The sequence below is a fragment of the Diadema antillarum genome, unplaced genomic scaffold, assembly GCF_040938485.1.
Source record: "Diadema antillarum isolate AM-2024a unplaced genomic scaffold, OU_Dant_1.0 scf00000122, whole genome shotgun sequence".
Classification (NCBI taxonomy): Eukaryota; Metazoa; Echinodermata; class Echinoidea; order Diadematoida; family Diadematidae; genus Diadema; species Diadema antillarum.
The window spans coordinates 1,908,321-1,916,710 of record NW_027271011.1 but is presented as its reverse complement, the minus strand read 5'-3'; positions in this window follow the sequence as shown (position 1 = coordinate 1,916,710).

Sequence of the window (8,390 nt, the reverse complement as noted above, 5' to 3'; positions counted from 1 at the left end):
CACAAGAGATTATAGAAATCAGAAAAGGGAAAAGAGAAAACCTGCATGATCAATAGAAACATTCCAACATCGTAGGCAAGACTAGTCCAAGTTTTCTGCATCTGCTTAGTTATACCCATATATATATACATGGGCCTGTATATATATATATATATATATAATATACTTGAGATTTTGGCACACCCTATACTGTACATTTTGATTTGCTCTGTATAGACATTATGCCAGCAGCTACTGTGTATCGATCTATATAAAGAAAAGGACATGCACACGCACACACAAAAAACAAACAAATAAACAAACATGGAAATCGGAGTTCTTAAACCTGTAAAATGCTGCTGTTGTAGAAACACACACTAGATAATCACATACCAGTAATCCGAAAGATTTCACATTCAGCCTTGTCCTGGAGAACAAAATTATGCAGAAATGTGTGCAAGATGGTTAAAATAATGTTAATTTTTTATTAGATACAACTTTTCCCTAATTCACTGTTGCTATTTAGATAACAAGAGGATATGAAGACAAACTAAACATATTTTTGCCGTAACATTATTACCAGAAAGTTCGTATCCCCGCATGATTTCAACACGTTTCACTTTTGTCTTTACACAGTGCTTAAAATTGTCTTAAATCAACAGCCTATTCTTTGGTCTCCAGTTTAAAAAAGCTATGGAAGAGCTGCTTGGAGCATGGAACATCAAAGCCAGTGAAATGTTCTGCACTCTTAATTGTCATGCTTTACAACTTACGCATAAATTTGCACAATTAAATTGGGCGGAGATTCCACTCCTTCTCGTATCACCTAATTTCTGCATAGATGAACAGTGTAGGCCTATTGTTGTCTCGCTATTGTACACGTGTACTTAACTACTAGTAATCTATTTTGTCTTAAAGGGCTTATTACGCAAGCGTGGGGGGAAAAGGGCCGCTGATCCATAATATTGGACGTTGCAAATGCCGCTACATTCCGTTTTGTCCTTTACCCTTTTGTCCATTTGTCCTTTATTGCCTTTTGTCAAGGACCTCTCGCTGTATGATGGAGCGAGCGAAGCGCGACAGCGGAACTCACTCAGCTGCGCTCTCCTCACCATACAGCTAAAGGGCCTCGACAAAAGACTAATATTTTTCCTTGGCCCAGTGCGCAGCACGAAATCAAGAGGTCAGATAAAGGACAGTGGTGTAACGCCTTTGGGGAATCCCGTACTAGTATTTCGCAATACATGTCCACCTACATGTAGTATTATCCCGACGCACGGCGGTCGCGAAGTCAAATTCGTGGCGCAACGACATCTAGTGGGTTTTCCCCACACGTTCTTAGAGTCCCGAGTATATAAAGAGCCGGGCGAGCTCCTGGAAGCTAGGAGAGACTACTGTTGGTTGCTCTGTTATGTTTTGCCTGCTGAAGCAAGTCGTTTCATCGACTTGACATCATTTCAAGAACTTCCTGCTCGAAGTTTGAACCAAACAGCCAAAGGTAAGCACACGTCCGTACTATAAAATAACACCACGATTGCGTTTATACTCGAATAATCCATAATGACCTAAATTGGCACTTGTATACACAGTTACCGGTTTAATGTGCAGCTGCTTTCGGTAGAAGATGAGACACAAATATATTTTGGAAACGTTAATCAGTGTTGACTAAACATGTATTTTGAGGATCGAGAAGGATGGTGCGCATCAAGGCGAGAATTAAACCATCTCATTAACCCCTGCTGTAGGCCTACTATACTCTCCAAAACGTGTAATTGAACTTTGTGAGTTTATTTCATAGGACTTCATTTTCTTTCCTCGGTTGTTTTTTGGGTGAATGCATTCTGTTCGCTGAAGTATAACATATTAAATATGGATTAGTTTTGCGGTTTGTTTTGTTGTTGTATTTTCTTTTCATGAAGCTCATGATTATAAGACTCCAAAGTTGGGTTAGGTTTAGTGGAGAGGGGGGGGGGCTCTAATAAAATGTATGCCTACTTACGTATCTATGAAATGTCTGGAATACCACTCTACCAGACTGCACTATCTTTATAGAAAATGGGTAATATCACCAATCCCTCTAGTTAATTTGAACCAATTCTGTTCTCCGAACATGTTACAATGACCCCGGTTCCCCTTGCGTCGCTAAAATTAATTGGCATCAACAAAATTAATGTGAACACTTTTGTTTTATTTTGTTTTGTTTTGTTTGTTTGGTCTGGCGATTTGGGGAGAAGAGTGACAAAAACATATGTGAAGATTTTTTTTTTTTTTTTTTTTTTTTATTTTTTTATTTTTTTTTTTTGGGGGGGGGGAGCTTATTTAGCTGATTAATCGGCGAGAGAATTGTCATTGGGTCAAAACTCCTCCACCACCGCCCCCACCGAAGAAAAAGCTATATCCGCCTTTGAAGCTGATGTCGAACTTGCATGTCACCGCTCAAAGCAACTCTTCAAACGTTTAAAAAGTAACAAGTCCTGCACTGCCCACACATGGAAAGAATTTCACCGACTCTTTACTAGCCTTTGGACGAAGGCCTCGCGCGCTGCTTGTCTGCCAGGAAGTGTCTGAAAATACTAACAAGTCCGCAATGTGCATCTGCAGAAATCGATCGACCGAGCCTAGCCTATGATCTAGGCGGAGGAGTAGCTATTGTCTTTGTTGTGAGAGTGTTGTCTTTGTAAACATACGTCTGATACGGCGAGACTACGAACAGTCGAAGCATGCTTCGCCGGCCCGCTGTCACTGTTCGTAGTCTTGCCGCATCAGGCTCATCGTGAAGTAAAGACAATCTGATTGTGTGCTATGGACAGTCACGTAAGGCGTGCGCCGTGAAATTCGCGGAGAGTGAAATTATGCATGTGAGCGCCGACACACAACAGGGACGGATCCAGGAATTCTGTAAGGGGGGGGGGGGGGGGGGGGGGCGCAACTAATATTTTTGGTGCCACTTCCGGGTTTCATTTCATTTTTCTCTTTTTATTTCTTTTGTTTCAAAGAAAAACAAATGGGGGGGGGGGGGGGCGTAGGCCGGTTGCGCTCCCTTCTGTATACGCCACTGCACAAGTTGGCATCGATATTAACTATTCCAGAACTAACTTGGTTCAAAATTACTTGAGTGACTAAAAGTATAAACTATTGAGTATTTCCTGCGATGTTGATGCTGTTAGGTTTCTGAGAATTTGAGATATCTGAATATGAATGTACATTAGCGCCGAGAATGGTGGATGGGCAGGGGTGGGCGGGGTTCATTGTTTTCCCATCCCTGGCAAAGAGTGAGCTTTATTTATCTACACTTTCTTCACAGGTTGTCAGTTTACAGTACCATGGCTTTCGGAATGAAGAATTCGATCATTGCGTCACTGGCTTTTAGCCTGATATTGACATGGTAAGTACCTTGAACGAAAAAAAAAAAGAAAAAAGAAAAGAATAGAATATGGTGTAGGCCATTTACTTCACTAATCAGACTGGGTGATGAATTGAGATGTCTCCCTCTATGCCTATTCCTTTCCAGATCCTTTGCCAACTGTAGTTTGTGGCTAGCCTCGTTTTGAGCACAAGTCCAGTAGGGTAATTGATATACAAGTATAAGTAAAATGATTAGACTTAGGTGGCTTTAGGATTAGTGTTAGGGTTAGGGTAATGGGTTGATGTCGGTGTCCTAGGCCAACCCTAACCTTAATCCTGAACCCTTATCCTAAATTTAATCATATCACTGTCTTATAACAATATAATTAACTGGAGTTGTGCTCCAAACGATGCTACCTAATCCCTTCCAGCAGAATGCGCCCTCAACGGCCGAGGCGAAGTCGTCGCCTTTTTATTTGTTGCGGTTATGCACTGATCTCTAGAGATCAGCGGGTCAAAGAGTATCCTCGCTCGTTGTGCATTGCTTGCGCTTCTACACTCTTTGGATATGACCATCCAGTTCAACCTACTACTTCTTTGGTTGTTGTTAGGGGAGTTGATATGGAAGGCAAAGTAGTACAGGCAGATGGTCTAGAAGCCAGACTATTTCTTCTTTTTAAAAAGTTGAGTTAAAGGTAGTTTTGAATGTTCAGGGCAATAGTCCAAGATAACGCGCGCTTTATATACCTATCGAAGGATAATCATAGTAATCAGATCGTGAAAAAGTACCTTTGACGATATCATTAATTTAGAAGAGAATGACTGTAATATGCGCCGTTCCATATTATGGTACATGTACCAAAAATAAATGGAACATCCTCAGAAAGTGTTCACTAAAACAACTTGCAACCATCAGTGTGATAAAAGTCCCAACACTCAAGCGTATCAAATGTAATTTTGATGTCATGTTTTGGCAAAAAGTTCTAATTTTCAGACTCTCATAAAGAAATATCGTTTTATGACGTGTTAAGTATGGGAGTTACGTACGGGACATTTTGTCCCGTATTTGTTGGTGTGTTTAATTGGAAAACCATATTCTATAGGTATATTTGGTCTAATCACCGAAGTAAAATCAGTTGCAGTTATTCAGATACGTATGTATGGAGATGCCATTATCAAATTTAATTATTTTCTATTTTTAAGTCCAAATAGATTTCATGTTTGCCCATCATCAAAGATACCGTATACTAATACACAGAATAATGAGCGTTTGTAAATTAATATTGATGAAGGGCAATTTGCCACTTGAGTCGAATCAAGAAACACTACTTTGAATAAATACGTAGTAAAATCATTGGTACCCAGCTGCTGCACGCAATATTATGTGACTCTTTCCTAAACAAAAGGTCGTTAGTGCGAGTCCAACTCGATGGTATGAATGCCCATGATTTTTATCATGACTATTGCTAAAAATACCAAATAATCGGTGTTTATCTTACGCGGATGAAAGGCAAAAATTCCCAGTCGGTTGAAATAAGAAACAATTTGAAGCATGAATTATATTACTAGCATTTGAAGAAACATCTTAAAGGGATGGTATAGTATTGGTGGAGATGAGGATTCGGCTTCCAACTTTTTGCGAGATACCAAGAAGCCACTTAAATGAAATACAATGTAGAACAGAGCATACCATTCTATGAGGAATTCTAAGTTTATTTGATGAAAATCGGTTTTAAATTGGCCAAGACATAACGAAAAACAACAACAAATTAATACAAAGCAATCGTGATAAAAGGTGGTCCCACCTCTTATTAGAATCGGAGTGTTTTGAATTTCAAAACCAATTTTCATCAAATAAACGTTTGTCCTTGAGGAAGAACATGCTCTTTCATATTTCGTAAGAGGTTTCTCATTATCTCACCCCTAAATATTACAAACCTAAAGTTAGGTCTCAACCAAAAAACTATACGATTCCTTTAAGACTACAAACTCGTAGTGTACGAACTCACTTTTAAATGAATAGCGCGTATACACACGTTCAGGCTTTTGTCACTGATACGTTCTATCCTATGAAATATTTGAACAATTTACTACAGAAACGTAATTGATAGTGCAAGTTTTCCCTTAACAACAACAACAACAACAACAAGAACACCCACGACAACAAACAACAAAATCACTTACGGGATGGTTATCGCAACCGCATGCCATCAATAACACAGTTATTAAAATCGTACCTTTGATGAGTGGACATAATAATAAAGAGGTCGGATTGATCATTATAGCACAAGCCCTCATAAATTTTGTATAACAAAATACTAATGCTTTTCCATAGGTCCCATCTCGTTATATTTATGTGGGGTTTTTTTACCCTGATAAGCCTATAGTGAGAACCCTATTATAACAATTCAGTTGTCGTGTTTTAAACATAGGTCCTAGGTTTAACAATGTTCCCCTAGTATGAACTGTATTTTCCTCTCCATGAACAGTTGCGAAGCTTCTCCGCTGTCGACCAGTACTCTGGCGGGCGTAGCGGGGGGTGCCGTTCTCTACGTGGCTGGACCGGTGATTTTGCCCGTCGTCGGCTTTACAGCAGGTGGAATCGCGGCAGGATCTTGGGCGGCTTCGATGATGTCCATCGCCGCCACGGCCAACGGGGGCGGTGTTGCTGCTGGTAGCGTGGTGGCGCTCTTGCAAGCTGCTGGAGCAGGCTCGACTACCGCCGCTTTGACACTTGCCGGAATGGCAGGAAGCAGCATCATCGCGGCGTGGTCTAAACTGTTTTAGGAGCGAGCAAAACGTCAACACACAAGTTCGAACACTATCCTGCATGTACAATAATGAACCTACAAGAAACTGTTTGTGTGTGTGTGTGTGTGTGTGTGTGTGTGTGTGTGTGTTGGAACCAGCACTGTGTGGTTAGCTGCAATCATTACGCTTTTGCATTTATATAATACTAGAGCATCAGGGAAACTTCGCCGATTTCTTCTTCGACAGTATTATTATCTTCATTCAGGCCCATACAAGCAGTGCGATATATATATTAATCAGGCCAGTTTCTGGGCGGGAATAAGATAGAAAAGGAGCCCCAATACAAAATATCTCCGCAAGTGTACAATTGAACCAACGAGTTCCCACCACTACTTGAACTTGAACTTGAACTAGTGGTGGGAACTCGTTGGTTCAATCGGGTTACTCTTAAGATGTTTTTTTCTCTCTCAGTCGTTTCTCCTGATCTTACTAAACTGTATAAACAACGAAAATAAGTATTGTAATACCATCTCAGTATATTAGCATTATCATTCTAATTTTGATTTTTATCTGTATTCAACAGAGCAGAATACAGTGTTAGTGTTACATCATAATTGTTACATTCACCCCGCATACAAGTAGGGCTACCTTGCCAGCTAAAGAAGAAGGGGGAAAAACAACGGTTATTAGGCATTAGGCCTACACTTGTTCTCACAGTTGCAAATCTGACCTCAGAAAGCATTCTTCTTTCTTTTCGAACTACCAAAAAGTGCTTACTTATAATAAAATCCTTACGCATTGTACAATGGATGACTATAAGATATATGTAGTTCGAATGACTTTGTAACAAAATAGAATCTCCAGCGACTTTCTATATGGACCTCATACCAATGTTTTCATATTTCCTATTTGAATGACGTCTTTCAGAAGTATAAAGCTAATTGCACAGGCATCGCAAAATATGTTTAACGTTGCCATGCTCATTGTTCATGATCGTCTACTATGTTCTGTATTTATGTTACAATATTTATGATCTCTCTCGGCGTATATATTGCACTGTTTTGATATCAATGTAAAGAAATAAATTCAAATTAGTACATGTATATAAATCACAAAGAGTAGTTTCTGCCTTTTCTGTAAGACTGAATTAACATGATTAAGCACAGATATTTATCTGCAATTGGTGATAGATGAATCATCAAACTCAATTCAAGAATAAAGAAGGACACAGGTATATATAATGAGTGTTTGGAAAGGCCCTGCATGGTGTAGACATATTAAGTTCATTTTATTTCATTCATTTGCTTCCACATCCAAATAATACAAAATGATTGCAAAGTAGCATAAATTATTTATTTTGTACAAAAAGGAAAAATGTCTTGAAGCACTGATACAAATGGAAACAGTAATAATATATTACAGAAGTATAGTACATGTACAGCACCACATACAAACACATATAGACACACGTGATTTACATAGTTGATCATGAATTCCCTATATGAGCTAAAATAGAAATAGTAAGGACTATCGGTGAATACGGAGGGAACCTGCACGAAAAACAGAGCTTGTACAATTAGCAGGTACCCTGAGTAAAAAGAAAAAATAAGTCTTTGCATACGTGCGTACATGAACGAGTGGACATAACAATTAGAAGTGCAATTCCAGACCATCTTAAGTTGACTTTGAGTAAGTAAAGTGACATGCACAGAATAAGGTACAGGCTTTGTCAAGACCAGACATCAACGTAAATAGTACTTACAGTTTCACATTTCTGTTTCCCTTAGAAAAAATAAATAAACATTCCACCCAACCAGGGGACCGCGGGGTCCTGTTATGGACAATATATCTACTATAAAAAATATTGTTTACTACAGTCGTAAATCAAGTTACTCAGAACAATAACATAGCTCTATCATTCTTCATGGTTCTAGAGAAGAGTATTTGCATATATGAACTACACAGCAAGTATCTGACTAGGGAGTGGGAAAGACAAACCAATGAGATTCAAAGCTCCTTGGTAAAAAAACATAGCTGGAGTTCCAACTGGCTATATCATTCAAACAATTGTCAGTTTTGTATTGATGTACAAAAGAATTCCACAGGTGCATTTGTGCCTTTGATGATCGATGTTCGACGCCGCCGTCTTGCTGAGCATTCTGAAGACTCATTTTGAACGCTGTCATAATGTTGGCAATATTTTGCTTATTTATTAATTAAATGAAATGAAAATTCACGTAATGATATAGCATGTAAAACAAAAGTCAGTCCCGTCCAGAAATTTGTGCAAAAGTGTAAATCAGAGTTGTAACATG